Consider the following 18,403-nt stretch of genomic DNA (forward strand, 5'->3'; position numbering starts at 1 on the left):
TCTAAGCGAGGAAATGCGAAGGAGAAGCACAGGAGAATCATCAAGTGCTGTACTATCAGTGGAAACAAGAGGAAGGCCTAAGGAGAGGTTCAAAAACCAAAAGGGTCGTGATCGCTCAAGGCGGAGCAAGTCACGCACAAAGTCAGTTCTTGAATGTTGGAACTGCGGCAAGAAGGGCCACGTCAAGAAGGATTGCTGGTCCAAGAAGAAGAAGGAGACAGAGTCTCAAGCCAACAAGCCAACATCGGAGGCCAATGTGGCAGGTAAAGTAGAGCAAGATGCTCTAATTCTCTCATTAGACAATGTGTCTAATTCCTGGATAGTAGATTCCGGGGCTTCATTCCATGCGACACCACACAAGCAACATTTCCAAGACTACACCAAAGGTAATTTTGGGTATGTATACTTGGGAGATGATGAAGCTTGTGAGATTGTCGGCAAAGGTACAGTTTCTGTCAAAACTGCTAACGGAAATGAATGGAAGCTTAAAGATGTTAGGCATGTTCCTTCTCTTCGCAAAAATTTGATCTCTACAGGACAATTGGACGATGAAGGTCACAACATTGCAGTCGGAAACAAACGGTGGAAGATCTCAAAGGGATCTTTGGTGGTTGCCAAGGGTGAAAAAGTCGGTACACTTTACTTGTGTACTGTTAGCACGCAACCTTCAGCTTGTGCAGCAACTACAGAAGTTGACAGTGCGGTGTGGCACTACCGACTTGGGCATATGAGTGCCAAAGGAATGCAAATCCTTCAAACAAAGAAGCTTCTACCAGGTTTGAAAGAAGTGGACTTAGAGTTCTGTGAAGATTGTGTTTATGGTAAACAAAAGAGGGTAAAATTTCAAAAATCAGGAAATGAAAGAAAAAATAAAAAACTTGAGTTGGTTTATTCTGATGTTTGGGGTCCTACAAGTACACCATCACTTGGTGGCTCATTGTACTATGTAACATTCATAGACTATGCGACTAGAAAAACATGGGTTTATGTCATGAAGAATAAATCCGATGTATTTTCCATATTTCAAAGGTGGAAAGCCTTTGTGGAGAATGAAACAGGTACCAAGGTTAAATGCCTCAGATCCGACAATGGAGGTGAATATTGCAGCCAAGCTTTTGAAAGCTTTTGTGCTAGCAATGGAATTCGGAGGCAAAGGACAACCCCAAGGACACCTCAACAAAATGGGATTTCGGAAAGGATGAACAGGACAATCATGGAACGAGCACGAAGCATGCGGCTACATGCAGGCCTACCGCTTGAGCTTTGGGCGGAAGCTGTAAGTACGTCTGTGTACTTAATCAATCGGTCACCCTCAACAGCATTGGATGGGGGAGTTCCAGAAGAGGCATGGACAGGTAAACCAGTGAATTATTCATTTCTCAAAGTGTTTGGGTGTGAGGCTTTCATGCACATAGATAGAAGCCTAAGATCAAAGTTAGATGCAAAGTCCAAAAAGTGTTTCTTCATTGGCTATGGAGAAGGAGACTTTGGGTATCGCCTATGGAATCCTGAAGATGGTAAAATCTTAAGGAGTAGGGATGTAATTTTTAACGAACAAAATATGTACAAAGATTACTTGGAAAGAAAAGAAACAAAAGAAACAGGTGATGAGTACATGGAGCTTGAGGACGGTGAAGACTCAAGGACTACAAACGATGACAATGTGCAACAACGTCAACCAAATGAGGAGCCTCAACCTATTCCCCGAAGATCTACAAGAGCAAGTAGACCTCCAGAAAGGTTTGTTCCTTCCTTCAACCATCTCTTGATCTCAGATTCTGGAGAGCCAGAATCATATGAAGAAGCTATGCAACATGAATCCAAAGAAGAATGGACGAAGAGCATGCAAGTGGAGATGGACTCACTACATCGCAACCAAACATGGGAGTTGGTTGAGTTGCCTAAAGGTAAGCGGGCACTTCAAAACAAATGGGTGTACAAGCTAAAGGAAGAAGAAGGTGGGAAGAAAAGGTACAAGTCTAGGCTTGTGGTAAAAGGGTTTTCTCAAAAGAAAGGTATTGACTTCAATGAAATATTTTCTCCTGTTGTAAAAATGAACTCAATTAGGCTTGTCTTAAGCCTTGTGGCTACTCATGATCTAAATCTCGAGCAAATGGATGTAAATACGGCATTCCCTCATGGTGACTTAGAGGAGGAAATCTACATGCTTCAACCAAAGGGGTATGAAGTAAAAGGTAAGGAGAAAATGGTTTGCAGATTAAAGAAGAGCTTGTATGGTTTAAAGCAAGCATCAAGACAATGGTACTTGAAGTTTGATCGATGGATGTTGGATCATGGATTCACAAGATGCAACTCGGATCACTGCGTCTACACGAAGAATTTGGGAGATGGGAAATTCATCATCCTAATGTTGTATGTTGATGACATGTTGATTGCAAGTGCTAACATGCAGGACATCAAAGACCTAAAAGAGGAGCTGTCCAAATCTTTTTCAATGAAAGATTTAGGTGCTGCAAAGAGGATACTTGGTATGAAAATATCAAGGGACAGGACGAAGAAGACAATAAAGCTATCTCAAGAAGATTACATCAAGAAGGTACTAGAAAGGTTTGCAATGCAAAATGCAAAACCAGTTTCTACACCTTTGGCTGGTCATTTTAAACTAGCGAAGGATATGTGTCCAAAGACGCAAGAGGAGATAGCCTATATGTCTAAATTTCCATATGTTGCAGCGGTAGGTTCTCTAATGTATGCTATGGTCTGGACAAGGCCAGACATTGCACATGCAGTGGGAGTTGTGAGTAGGTTCATGGAAAACCCAGGTAAAGAGCATTGGCAAGCTGTGAAGTGGATACTTAGGTATCTAAAAGGGACAACAACAAATGCTTTGTATTTTGGAGGAACTAATATTTTTCTAGAAGGGTATACTGATGCAGATATGGCAGGTGACAAAGATACTCGAAGGAGCACTACTGGCTATGTGTTCACGGTTGGAGGCACAGCAGTAAGCTGGGCTTCAAAGCTACAAAAAGTGGTTTCACTTTCTACCACGGAAGCAGAGTATGTATCAATGACGGAGGCAAGCAAAGAAATTCTGTGGCTTCACAGATTCTTAGAAGAGCTTGGATTCAAACAAGACAATTGTGTCTTGTACAGTGATAGCCAAAGCGCTATCCATCTTGCGAAGAACTCAGCCTTTCATTCAAGGACAAAGCACATTGAGGTGAGATATCACTTCATACGCACTCTTTTGGAAGAGGGACAACTAAAGCTAGGAAAGGTGCATACAAGCGAAAATCCTGCAGACATGTTTACAAAGGTGGTCAACAAGGAGAAGTTGAGCTTTTGCTCATCTTCAATCGGCATTCAAGGATAAGAAGCCAGAATGGAAAGCAGTCACAGGTTTGGTTTGGAGATCAGTCTCCAAGTGGGAGATTGTTAAGTATGGAGCCTGATTTACCCTTGTAATTTTCTGTGGTAAAAGCGCACATTTGTAAGGCCCCCATTATGAGGAGAAGCCATCATGCGTGAAGGAAAATCACCCATCGGAAACCAAAATTTTCACGGACAAGAATCAGGGGCAACTTTAAAGGCCTCGGGGGCGGAGGCCCCCGAGACTTTTTTTTTCGCTGGAATATTCTTTTTCGCCGGAATATTATGGTCGGAAGGCGGCCGGAAAGTGGTCGAAAAACAACCGGTCGGTTGGCCGGTAGTCAATGGCCGATGGCCGGTGGTCGGAAGTCAATGGCCGGTGGCCGGTGGTCGGAAGTCAATGGCCGGTGGCCGGTGGCCGAATTCAATGGCCGATGGCCGAATTCAAAAGCGGACTTGTCTTCTCAAGGGCGGCCACACATGGACGGATTGGAGGGTCCGATTTGGACTTATTCGCACAAGGGCGGCTACACATGGCTGTCTCTCATAAGAGAGGACAGCCCTTTTGGCCTATAAAAGGAGGCCATTTCTACACACATTGGATAGTGTGTGAAGTTGATGCAACAAGGTGAGTGTGAGGTGGTGAGAGTGAAGCAAGGCGGGAGCTCCATTAAGGGTATAATCCCTTTGTAAACTACTTCATATTTTGAAGTACTAAAGCCATTGAGTGGCTGCTTTCCCGTGGACATAGCCCACATTGGGTGAACCACGTATATCGTGTGTACTCTCTCTCTCTCTCTCTCTCTACTCTATAATCTCGTGTATATAAATCTGTCTCTCTCCATTAAGTAATCTACTCAATTATCTATTTAGCTACGTCTAATTTCCTAACATTAAGTGTGTGGGTGAGGAGAGGGAATATTAAGCGATGCGTGGGACGATGCCAACACTCATTGTAAGAAGTGGGACTAGATATTTCATATATTTCAAGTTAGGATAAAAGTTATTAAGATAACAAGCAAAGATAGCATGTTATCCCAACTGTAGCACACAACATCCAAGGGGTAGCTTAGAAAGCCTAGAATGGAACAAGCACCTTGCAAGTACTCCCTCTCCCTCACCAAGGTCCTAAACAAAATGGATGTCACTTACAGATTTTTGGTACAAATTGCTCATGCATGCACTTGAGATTTCACTTTCTTGCATTTCATGCTCATACCTTCCTTGTACTTTGAAAAGTTTCTAGGCATAGCTCACTAATTATCTGTTGTTGTGTAGAAGATGGGAAGAAAAGAAAGAAAGGAACTGAGGGGGATGGGAGTGGAGAAAGAATTCAAGATTCCTATGGAGGGCGGAAGTGAGCACCAATGGCTGGTGAAGGTGATCTCGCACGACCACCTGTAGTTTATCACACTCATTGGGGGCTGGGCATGGGGGCTGGGCAAAGTTCATTGCTGATAACAAGCTCAAGATTGGAAATGAGCTCCATCTAACATGGAAGGAGCCACAGGATGTTGCGGTCCGGATCCAAAAACACAACCATCGGTCTTGTAGTACTATTGTTGTTGCTGCTGCTAACAAGAAACTTGAGGCAGTGGGCATAGTTGTGAGTCTACACAACTCCAAAAGATCCATAGGATGGCCTCTTAAACGTGAAGCGACGAGCAAGGCTGTAAATTATGATTTCTCCAAAACACAACATGCACTGGTTGAGGAATTAAGACATGCAAAGAAGCACAAGCTTATGTTCTATATCCACATGTAAGAATTATCCTTGCGCCAGTCCTTCATGACAAGATGCAAGTCTGACACTCTCTCTCCCTCTCTCTCTCTCTCTCTCTCTCTCTCTCTCTCTCTCTCTCTCTCTCTCTCTCTCTCTCTCTCTCTCTCTCTCTCTCTCTCTCTCTCTGTGTGTGTGTGTGTGTGTGTGTGTGTGTGTGTGTGTGTGTGTGTGTGTGCGCGCGCGTGCGTGCGTCTCTGTCCTTGAGTTTGACATTCTTCTAGAGGTCTCTTGGGACTCTGGGAGATTGTGAAAATCTCTTGCGTGAGTCTTGTCCTCCTCATTCAAAGTCTAGGTCCAAGTCGTTGGAAAGAGACAAGATAACTTGATCAATTATATAATCTACAAGTGCAACTAAAGAGGACCATAAATAATTCATCACTTCAATCATCAATTGGTTTTAGACCAAAAATCATTACAATGTTATAGCCCACTCTATGGGCACCGTTTATACATAGGGAAAGATCAAAAGTGTTAGGTCAGGTTACGGGATTGTTTTGCTTGCCACTCTCAATGTGGGTAAGTACACTGCTTAAACAATCCCTTTTGTTTTCTCTTGTGGCACTTTCATGCACTTCAAGAGTTGTTTACAAGTATGCCACATGGATTAGATATCCATGGATTTGTTCTAGGGAGGGGGATTAGTAGATACGCATTCTGGGGCAACCCATGGAAAATCTCTCTCACTCTGCTTTCTAGTTTCTATTTGCAAGTTGCGGAGAGGAGGAAAGCATGTCGTTATTCTAGTCTTTGTACATGACCCCCAATCCACAATGCCTACATAGAACCCCTTCTGTCAAAGTGAAGCATCATGTTGCAGGAGTGAAGATCATTGTGGAGATAGTCATGCACATGTAGATACTTTAGGGTCTGAAGAAGAGCGTTTATTATCTGCAAAATGTTATTTTGGAATAACTCTACTGTTCCTTTTGTGGTTACATAATCCCGAATGGTAGGTTGACTGCCATCTGCAATGCACTCTCTTATCCACTGCTCTACATGGCTTCCATTCCAAAAACGTGAAATGAGCATTGGACGCTCTATGTGGAGGACCATGGCAAGTGGATAAATAATGCCGCGATGAGCGATGTCCAAAGTTGTGGCCTTGTCCTTGACCTACTGATCCACTGTGGGTCCATGCAAGTGGACTTTGAAGATTTTTTCCGCATACAATGGCTCTTTAAATGCAGGGTGTGTGACACCTACACACTTCACGTGTGCCCATCTCCCTTCTCCCAGTTGTAGAGCCTGTATGTTGAAGATTGTAGTTTCTGGCAAAAGATGTAGTACAGGGGGGAGTTGAGGGGGGAGTTGAGATTGATCAAGAGCGAGAGTGGCACTAGTAGGATACTCTATTCTAACCGTAGTTGATGGCTCTACAGTAGCATCAGAAGATCTGATTTCCACTCGTGCAATTTGCTGCTCTTTCCAGCTTTCCCTTGCTCTTGACTCAGTATACAACTGTTGCACAAGTTGTATGCGCGTAGGTCGGACGTAGGTATGCATCTCTCCACTCTTAGGTAGTCAAATGTATCCCTCATCTTTCTACGTAGTAAGAACGATGATGTGACTTAATCCAATCTTTGATGAAGTGTGTGGAACTCACAACACAAACATTAGCGGCGGACAACTTAACAATTTCAGATGCAGGACAAATATCATATGTATCTACATCCAAGACAACACCAAGTCGTCTATATGCCATCCGTAAATTGTTTAATCCATTTGAAGAGGTGCAGCTGTATCATATTCCTAGGAAATAAAATGAAGATGCTGATTTCCTTGCACAACAAGCAGTTACATGTGTTGAGAAAGAAGTACAAGTCATCATGGTGACATTAGCTGTCAAGCAACCAAGATACTAGGGATTGGAGTCATTGGCTCCGGTTATTGGCTACATTTTGGAGGGCGACTTTCCACAAGACTTCACAAAAGTTCAGAAGAGGAGACTCATGTGAAGAAGTCAAGTTCGTATCTCTTCCTCAAAGGCTCCCTCTATTAAAGAGGAAAGATAAAGAGTAAACAACAGAGAAAATTTGAGTCATTCTAGAAGGTTTGCATGAAGAATCATGTAGTGGTCATTTTGCCCAAGAGTTAAGTGTGAAGAATATTTTGCTTGCGGGGTATGTTTGGACAACCCTGCATGTAGACGTCCAACATTGGTGTAAAACCTGTCACAACTGTCAGGTGAATGGAAATAGAAGATTGGTACATGGTCAAGGCAAGTTGTCCTTCCAAATGGACCCTTTGAAAAGTGGGCATTGATTGATGCTATGGGTCCACTACCTAGAACTAAAAATGGTAAGCTCTACATTCTAGTGGATGTACACTATATGACTAGGTGGCCGTAACCACAAAGTGTGGTGAAGTTAAATGAGAGGACAGTGGGCAAGTTTGTCTGCACTCACCTTTGGAAGGGTTTCTTATAGTGGTCCAGGGTTCAAGAAGGGTTTACTCACAAAAGTTTGTGAAGACCTTCACATTTTACATCGTCATAGCACACCCATCAAATGGTTTAGTAGAAAAACGTAATGGTGTCATTGCACGACGCATCATAAAGATGGTGAAAAACAAGACAAAGTTATGGGAAGAATTCTTGGATGGAGCATTGTGAGTATATTGGACCACATATAGGGAGGCCACAGAGTTCACACCATTTCACTTGGTGTATGGTCAAGAGACTTCGAAACCAATTGAGCTCAGCATTCCAACAATGCGGCTTTATGATAAAGGACACAAAGTGATCAAGAAGCATGGATGGATCGACCTCTTACCTTAGTTGAGCTTGAGTGGAAAATAGAAGCATCTTATGAGTGCTACAAGAGAAAAGCTATGCAAGCAAAGGAGAATCTTGATAAGAAGTTCAAGGACAAGAGTATCAAGAAAGGTGGGCTGGTGTTAAGGTATAACAATCGACTTGATCCCCAACCCGCCAATACCAAGATCGGGATGGGATCCTTGACAGGTCTCTAGGTCTAATAAAAATTAGAGTCTCTAAACAAGAAAAATCCAAGGAATAGACCTTTACCATTGACAATGGCTTGGGTTTATAGCCTTAGAAGAAGACCTAGTCCTGTCTTGCAGCAAAAACGTGAGAACGTATTAAAAGTCCAAAAAACTATTTCGGCCCTATAACTTCCACAACTTGGGTTAAGGTATCCTCAACCAACGCTTTTCCCCCTAACATATATGAGGGCACAGCCGCTGGTGGACTCCTCTTCCAAGTGAAGATGTTTTCCAAACGTTTTTTGTGCACAGGGATGGATAGTTACCTGACTAATCAGGTCCACCCGTCCATGATTGATAACCTTAGTCAATCCCCACTTACCACCCCGCACTCACACATGAATCATTTATTTTCTAATTACTATCACATTGTTTTAACATTTAAAATAATGGTTTCTTTCAACTTTCCATCACAATAATTCCTTCAATCAAGTATTAAAGATAGTATTGAAAAGCATTCTTTTAACAACCAACATCTTTAAACTCAAGACAGGGTACTGTCAATCAAAACATTGTCCATAATAACCATGACCAGTACTCTTCTTGTCTCAAGATTACCTAAGGGTGAAAAAACGACACCCATTCCTTATTCACAATCCGGAGTGGATAAACCCCCACCCAAGGTTCCGGGTGCCCATACACCAAACCGATTGCCCATACAACCGGGCGGCTCCCCTAGGATAAAAACGGTATCCTAACTTATGTAGAAACATCAAGACATGACACGGAGTAGAAACTCATCGTTCATGGGGGTAACAGGCTTATCCATGGCTAAAAAGCCATCATTATCATCAATTTAACCAAGGAATCGGAGGTGTCGTGAGACAAGCTGTCTTAAGGATGATCAATCATATCTTTCCTAATTCAACCAGTTTTAACCCAACAATTCTTTCCTACATTATAAACAAATGCACATTGGAAGTTACCTTCCTTTTTTGGTCAATTATTCCTTTTTTGATTCTTACTCACTCCTTACGTATGCAATGCTAACTTATAAAAGAGCTTAAACTATTTAAAGACTTAATTGAATAATGGGAAATCCACATGGGATTGATTTTCCATCTGCTGTCGCGCTGGTGCCTAAAGACTCTCCTCCGTAGGCCTACTACTAGGCCTAACTTCATCGTCGTGTGACGCTCTATTTCTTTTTAGAGCTCTGCCCTCATCATCAGACGTAGGATTGGCTCGGGTCCTTTTAGGTGCCATAACTTCTTATCCTTATAAAAAGGACGTCTAATCATTAGGTAAATTATCCAAAAGCTAGACTTGTCCTTTGTATCCAATTTTACCTAAATCTAAGTTAAATTTGTAGTCTTAATTGGTAAATTCTTGACCTAGTAATTTTTTATTTGCCTATATAGATATTATAACTTTTTACAAAGCTTCCCTAAGGGTTTTCTAAGCTATCCTAATTTTCTTATCATTTTGTATATCTTTTTCCTAATTTCCCCATCAAATTTTAAGCTTGGAATCTGCTTAATTTGAGCTTAATATTTATGCTATTTATTTTCTTTTAAAGATTTTATTTCCTTAATTTTATATCATAGATTTACACTTACTATAATTTTTCTAAAAACTTTTGACCACAAAATATATTTATTTTAATTAATCTTTTGCTAAAAATAGGACTTTTGGTCAATTATAATTTTTTAAACTCACTAATTAACTATGGTATAATTATCACAACTAGATTTAAAAAAAATTGACCTTTGGTAATTATCTTTTAATTTTCTAACTAAATTATCTAGTTTCCATCTTTAATTTTCAGCTAAAATTAGTATAATTTAACTTAGATAAATATCTATACTAATTTTCTAACCTTGATATAATTATCACCACCTCTTTATCATGTAATCTAACTGTGATAAATAGCATGTAATCATATAATATGATTTACTAATTTCCTCATTTAGTTTTTAGTTAGAATTAATATAATTTGACTAAATAAAATATCTATACTAAGTTTATAACCTTGACATAATTACCACAGCTTCTTTATGATGTAATATAGCTCTCAAAAATAGCATGTAATCATCTAACATGATTTACTAATTTTCTCCTTTACTTTTTAGCTAAAATTAGTATAATTGGACTTAGATAAATATCTATCCTAATTTTCTAACCTTGACATAAGTATCACGGTCTTTTTATCATCTAATCTAACTCTGATAAAATGTAATCTAACTTCTCATAAAAAAGTGTTTTTTAATTAAGATAATTAGCTAAATCAATTTCCTATGGCTAAGCTGATTATCATGGCTTTAAAATGAGGTTTTCTAACTTTGAGAATAATTTCAAAGCTTTTTAATTTAATTTGCTAATTTACCCTTAAAAATAGTGTTTATCTACTAAGATAATTAACTAAACTAATTAGCTATGATTAAGCTAATTATCACAAGTTCTTGAAGATGTATTTTAACTCTAAAATCTCAAAGCTTTTTAATCTAATTCGCTAATTTCCCCCTTTAATTTACCCTTAAAAATAGTGTTTTTCTACTAAGATAATTAGCTAAACTAATTATGTGTGGTTACGCAACTATCACGGGTTTTTAAATATGTATTTTAACTGTGAAAAGTATATCAAAAATTTTAATCTAATTTGCTAATTTATCCTTAAAAATAGTGTTTTTCTACTAAGATAATAAGCTAAACTGATTATGTGTGGTTACGCTAATTATCATGGGTTCTTAAAGATGTATTTTAACTCTGAAAATTATCTCAAAGCTTTTTAAGCTAATTGGCTAATTTTCTCTTTTAATTTACCATTAAAAACAATGTTTTTCTACTAAGATAATTAGCTAAACTAATTATTTGTCGTTAATCTAATTATCACGGGTTCCTAAAGATATATTTTAACTCTGAAAATTATCTCAAAGCTTTTTAATCTAATTTGTTATTTTCTCCCTTTAATTTTTTCTTGAAAATAGTATGTTTCTACTAAGATAACTAACTAAACTAATTATTTGTGGTTAAGATAATTATCACGGGTTCTTTAAGATATATTTTACCTCTAAAAATTATCTCAAAGCTTTTTAATCTAATTTGCTGTTGCGCTAGCACCTAAAGACTCTCCTTTGTAGGCCTATTACTAGGCCTAACTTTATCATCGTGTGACGCTCTAGTTCTTTTTAGAGCTCTGTCCTCATCATCAGATGTAGGATTGGTTCGCGTCCTTTTAGGTGCCATAACTTCTTATCCTTATAAAAAGGATGTCTAATCATTACGTAAATTATCCAAAAGCTAGACTTATCCTTTGTATCCAATTTTATCCAAAACTATGTTAAATTTGTAGTCTTAATTGGTAAATTCTTGACCTAGTAATTTCTTATTTGCCTATATAGATATGATAACTTTTTTCAAAGCTTTCCTAAGGGTTTTCTAAGCTATCCTAATTTTCTTATAATTTTGTATATCTTTTTCCTAAATTTTTCATCGAATTTTAAGCTTGGAATTTGCTTATTTGAGCTTAATATTTATTCTATTTATTTTCTCTTAAAGATTTCATTTCTTCAATTTTATATCATAAGTTTACACTTACTATAATTTTTCAAAAAACTTTTGACCGCAAAGTCTATTTATTTTAATTAATCTGTATCTAAAAATAAGACTTTTGGTCAATTATAATTTTCTAAATTCAATAATTAACTATGGTATAATTATCACAAGTAGATAAAGATATTTTTGACCTCTAATAATCATCTTTTAATTTTCCAACTCAATTATCTAGTTTCCATCTTTAATTTTTAGCTAGAATTAGTATAGTTTGACTTAGATAAATATCTATACTAATTTTCTAACCTTCATATAATTATCATGGCCCCTTTAACATGTAATCTAACTCTAATAAATAGCATGTAATCATATAGCATGATTTATTAATTTCTCCTTTTAGTTTTTTCACAAAAAAAAGTGTTTTTTGACTAAGATAATTAGCTAAATCAATTTCTTGTGGCTAAGCTAATTATCATAGCTTTAAAATAATATTTTCTAGCTTTAAAAATTATCCCAAAGCTTTTTAATCTAATTTGCTATTTTTCCTTTTAATTTATCCTTTAAAATAGTGTTTTTCAACTAAGATAATTAGTTAAAGTAATTATTTGTGGTTATGCTAATTATCATGGGTTTGTAAAGATGTATTTTAACTCAAAAAATTATCTCAAATATTTTTAATCTAATTTTTTAATTTCTCCCTTTAATTTATCCTTAAAAAAAGTGTTTTTCAACTAAGATAATTAGTTAAACTAATTATGTGTGGTTACGCTAATTATCATGGAGTTTAAAGATTTTTTTAATTGTGAAAATTATCTCAAATATTTTTAGTCTAATTTGCTAATTTTTCCCTTTAATTTACCCTTAAAAACTCTATTTTTTTACTAAGATAATTAGCTAAAGTAATTGTCTATGGGTAATCTAATAATATGGGTTCCTAACGATGTATTTTAACTATGAAAATTATTTTAATCTTTTTAATCTAATTTGCTAGTTTCTCCTTTTAATTTTTCCTTTAAAATAGTGTTTTTCTACTAAGATAATTAGCTAAACTAATTATCTGTGGTTAAGATAATTATATCATAGGTTTTAAAGATGTATTTTACCTCTGATTATTATTTCAAAGCTTTTTAGTGGAATTTGCTATTTTTCCCCTTTAGTTTTCTTTTGAAAACAATGTAATTCTGCTTAAATAATTACAAAAATTATTCAAAAAATAAAGAGATACTTTTTCTAGCATCTGGATAGTTTGATACAGCTCTGATAATTATCTTATATCAATCTAAGTTTAATTAATATAATTATCATTAATTTATGACTAAAATGATTAATTTCAGTCCTAATATAGCTTATAATTACTGAGCTTAATATCCATGAGCTTAATCTAAATAATCAACAGAGAATTAAGATTTAGGAGAATAATTTAGAGTGTAGGTAAGTTTAATCCTCTTAATTAATTGAATTAATTAAGAAAATATAAGTAAATCAGTATAATTTTACTAATTAAAAAGTTTTAATGCTAATTACCATGGATTAACCAACTAGAGTTTTGCTCTCTAGTGATTTTTTAGTAGAGTTCTCTCTAGGTGAGAGAGAAATGGCCAGGACTTCGAGTCTGCGTAAAATGTGAAGCAAGGGGTCTTATTTATAAGTTCCGGGCACTCATAAGCTCTCATAGGCTGAAAATGACAGATTCTTGCAGCTCAAGCAGCCCTACAGCTCAAGATGACACCCCCTGCTGCTAATTGTGTCCCTGACAGGTCAATGATGACCCCTCCCATTACTTGCCAGCTTTGAAATATCAATTCTGCTATATTTTGACCTATTTTTGCTTAATTGGTAAATATATGGTAAATATCTGGGAGGCCTTTAGTAAAGTCTATGCTTAAATGATTACTGCAACCATTCAATTTTTCTTAATAATTTAATTTACAATGAATCTTTCGGAAGGACTAGCGGGGTCAGTTTTTGTCCGAATTTAAATCTGAAAATTTCTAGCCCGGGGTTTGCTGTGCTTAAGATTCCCGAAATACCATTTTTAATTGCTTCTGAAATAGTGATTTACCTGTTTGTAAGTCCAATGCTTTCTCCTAAAACTTTGAGTTCATCCCTCTGCAGCTAGAAAGGTGGAGACCTTACATTTGATACCTAATTCAATACCAGATAACAACGTCCATATGTGGTAAGGAGCATCCTAAGAAGGTGAATGGATACCGACTAAAGCCCTACCTAAGTCGCACTCTACCAAAGGATCTACAAGAGCAGTGCCAAAAAAGCTATATCATCTTGTAAGTCTTGTAGCTTGGTTTGTGTTGGTAGTTCATGACAAGGTGAAGAAGACCTACAAAAATAAGACTTTCTTGAGTCACAAAACACTGCAAATAGATTGGAACCACTCTCATTAGAAAAGATGTATGTTGATGGTACAATCTTGGGAGAGCCGTTTTTTGGCTCTCCGTAATTTCTATAGTAAGCTACCTAACCATCTCAAAATCACTCAAACACTGTGGCTATCCTCACACTTTCACTGTACATAGGCATGTGTGAATTAGTGGACTTTTTTCATATCTCCTTAAAACCCTCAGCTAGCTAGTCATTGGGCTAGTTGAGCAAAAAAAAAAAAAACGAAAACAAAAACATGTTATGGCCCATTTTTGTGTAAATATTTCATTCTATATAGGGTCTAAATATAGGGATTTTGATCATAATTATTTTGGTATTTTTTTAAATATTTCTACCTAGGTGTGCGTTATTTGCTTAAGTATGTTATGTACATTGACTCACCGTTATTGTAATTCTCTTACCACTATAAATAATCTTTATCATATAAATAAATATTTTCATGCAAGTCTCTTCAAATCTTGGTGTGAACCCACTCCGAGAAAAAATAAAAAACAAAAACCTTTCACCCAATCATTCCCTTTTACTAAATTACCATTTCTCTACATGCATTCTTCCTAAATAGTCTTAATTAGTAAAAACAAATGAGGACCCCTCATTTGATTCCCTCTATTTTCATATATATATTTTTTAATTATATATACACCTAATACTATTCCAGATTCCATGAATTGTTTATATACTAACTTGTTTTTTTCCATCATATCTATATTTCATATTTGTGAATAATCCTAATCCATGCATATTTTCAAACCCTCAAGAATCTATTAGGTCATGCTCTCATACAAGGAGAGGCTCACTCTTGGAATATTATGCAAATTCAACAGAAGGGGAGCTATTAAAGACTTTTCTAGGAGAAAAAATAGGCTTTTTGGTCGGATTGTTGGCGTCCACCTCCACTATGAGTTTGAGGATGTGTCCAAAAAACAAAATTTAGATCAAAAATTGAATAATCACCTCAAACCTTTTCAATTTTTTTAGAGTTTCCATCGGTAAGATATGAGTTTTTTGGTGGACCCCACTCTGCCATTTTTTCTCACAAGTAACCGTAGTCTTCTCTCACCTCCGTTCACTTCACACACACACACACACACACACATTCCTCTCCATCCCTCACTCAAAATTTCACCTTACATGGTTTCTCTCACACTCTTCACCATTAACCTCCCCTCTCACTTCCATAGCTCTCATATGAATTCTACATTTACATACACTATCTCTATGCCTCTCTCTATTACCTCTAAATCACAATTCCTTTTATCTCTTCTCTATATACATAAAATCTGGCATGTAAAACCATGCTTAATCTCTGCTAGTTGAGGATTTTCATCAACCAACATCGGCATTTCCATCATGGTGTTCAACCGTTGCGGCAACAACGTAAGAAGAGAAAAAGAAGAAGAGGATCGGCACTCATTTTTGAGAACCTACACAAGTAAGTTCAAAACTTCCTCAAGCTTCACCATCACAAGGATTCCCTCGCTTCATTCAACCATCCACCTCATTCTACCCATTGTAAATATATCATTAAGTTTTTAATGATTACTAACACTAACCACTAATCTACTAAAACAAAATATCCATTGACCTAACCATAAAAGGCACTTTACCTCAAGACATGTACATAGTAAAATCTCTCTCTCTCTCTCTCTCTCTCTCTCTCTCTCTCTCTCTCTCTCTCTCTCTCCTTCTTTAACACTTTAATTTCACTCTATCTATCATCAATAATGCCTTTCTCTTGAGTCCACATCCATTACTCAAGCAGACAAAGAAGTCTCACAATGTTTTGATATTCAAAAGAAATCCTAATGTTGATTTGATTAGTGTGTAGATAAGGTTATCAATAACCTCAATAAGGGGTCTCCAACCTATAAATAGGCTCCACTCCTTCTTGTAAATTATCTCCAAGCTCTCACATAGCATCCCGATACTATAGGCTTGAGGAGAGACTTAGGTGTAGCAACCACCTTGTGAGCTTCACACCTTGTGAGAGAAGCTTTGATGATATACATTGCAAAGTGAGAGATTGTGAGTGCCCTATCTCAAATCACTATTGTACATGATCTTCTCTATCAACAATTGAGGTTTGGTGGTTCAAAGACGTACTTGGCTTCAGGATCTACGTCCTTCAACTTGTGTAAAGCTCTTTGGCAAATACAAGGTGACTTGTGTCTTTTAATTTCTAACATTTGAGCTTGTTTGAGAAAGTGCTTAGTGTGATTCATTGCCAAACTTGTGTCCATTGTAAGAGGGTATCGTGGTGAGAGGGCTCCCACACCCAAGACCGTGTGTGTGTGTGTTGGCAATGTTGAGCATTCACTACACATTGGATTAGTTATTTTGTACAAGCTCTATGGTAGCTTTGTAACGAACCATCTCTATTTACAAGTTACAAACGAGGTATTATGCAAGTTCCATTTCTCTCTCTCTTCCCTTGCTCTAGCTATCTCTTGCTCCATTTGGTGTGTGTCTTGGTGTGAGATTGCTTATGTGTGTTTTGTTTCCACCTCTTTTGGTTGTAAAGAAATATCTCTTGCGTCCTAGTTCGCATCCCATAACTAGGTGGTGCCCCTTCACTTGTTTGGTTACGGGTTTTTTGTTGCTTTTTCTTGCTTGTGGTTGCCCGGTCCGAATTGAGCAACACGGGAGCCTCGAGGGGTGTTTAGAGGTTTCCTCTCTTGTTGCCCGCCTCGGATCGCCTCAATTTGCATGAATCACAATAAGACTTTAGGAGTGGATGGTAATCATGATTCATGACTCAAAGGAATCATGATTCATCCACTCCTAAAAGCTTTACCTTTAGGAGTGGATGGTAAAGGCTTATCATGATTCATGCAGTACACAATGTTGAGCATGCTAGCCAGCGCTAGGAGAAAGGTAAAAGAGAGTGTGCGTGTTGTAAAAATTGCACAAGCTAAAATGAATGAGGATATTACACCTATATTAGATTGTTACATCAAAGGAAAGTTGGTTAGGAAAGGTCTAGTGAATGGAGATGCACAAATTTGCATCATGATAGAAGGACTCATGCAAAGACTAGGCATGCTCATCACATGAGACACTTGAAATCAAAGTAAAAATGGCAAATAATAGCAAAGCTAGGTACTAGGCTTTTGTAAAAATGTTTTTGTGGAGGACATTAGCATTAAGAAGGCAGTGAATTTTTATGTTATGTCGACCTAGGGAAGTGGCTATCCATATATCCTAGGAAGACCATATCTAATGAAAATGTGACCTTTGTAGGATTGAAAAAGTGAAAAATTGATTTGTAGGAATGAAAATCATAAGAAGGTTGTCTTCGACATGAAGGAGCAACGTCAAGAAGAGTTCCACAAAGAATCATTTCAAAGTGAAACGGATGAAGACTCGATCGATAGTACTTCAGAAGAAGAAAGTAGTGGCAGCATTACTGAAGAGGAGTCTTCCATCCAAGTCATGGGGGTAAGGTTTAATCCAAGCAACTAAGAGACCTCTTGTCAAGTCTTGGAAGAGATAGGTCCTCAAGAGAACTAAGATGTGCAAGATGAGAGGATGATAGAAGAAATGTTATCAACGACACTTACAAACAAAGAAAGAGAGGAGTTCAAATGTGTGCTAAGGAAGTTTCCTAAGATTTTTGCTAAAGTCTTCCATCCAAGTCATGGGGGTAAGGTTTAATCCAAGCAACTAAGAGACCTCTTGTCAAGTCTTGGAAGAGATAGGTCCTCAAGAGAACTAAGATGTGCAAGATGAGAGGATGATAGAAGAAATGTTATCAACGACACTTACAAACAAAGAAAGAGAGGAGTTCAAATGTGTGCTAAGGAAGTTTCCTAAGATTTTTGCTAAAGACTACACAAATGTGCGTGGAGTAGATGTTTTTCACCACAAGATCATGTTAAAGCCACAGGCCACACCTAAGTCTCAGAAGCTACAAAGGCTAGGAGTCATCAAGCAGGCTCTACTCAAGGAGGTAAGGAAGCTCCTAGCAGAAGGTTTCATTTATCCATTGCAGTATTTAGAGTGGGTCTCTCTTGTTGTTTTCACTCCCCAAAAGAATAACAAGTGGAGGTGTGTGTGGACTACCATCCACTCAATGAGGCGACAAAAAGAGATTACTTTCCCCTCCCATTTCAGGATGAGATACTAAATGAGGTAGCCAGTCATGCAAAGTATATTGTATGTGATGGCTACTTAGGTTACTTTCAAATAGGTATTGCATTGGAAGATCAATTGAAAACAACCTTCATCACTCCTTGGGGTTGTTATGATTTTAGAATCATGCCATTTGGCCTGACAAATGCTCCTCCAACTTTCCAACACTTCATGAACATGGTGTTTCAAGCATTCTTTGGAAAGTCAACTAGGGTCTTCATTCATGATTTTTTACATTTATACCTCAAAATCGTTGCATCT

General features: G+C 37.4%; 1 pseudogene; it reads left to right on the forward strand.

Annotated features, from left to right (window-relative positions):
* The first annotated feature begins 4,416 nt into the window (after nt 1–4,416).
* On the forward strand, nt 4,417–5,146 carry LOC147449665 (uncharacterized; annotated as a pseudogene).
* The last annotated feature ends 13,257 nt before the right edge of the window (nt 5,147–18,403 follow it).

Source organism: Adiantum capillus-veneris, chromosome 10 (genome assembly GCF_014529385.1).
Source record: "Adiantum capillus-veneris isolate H3 chromosome 10, ASM1452938v2, whole genome shotgun sequence".
In the NCBI taxonomy this organism is placed as follows: domain Eukaryota; kingdom Viridiplantae; phylum Streptophyta; class Polypodiopsida; order Polypodiales; family Pteridaceae; genus Adiantum; species Adiantum capillus-veneris.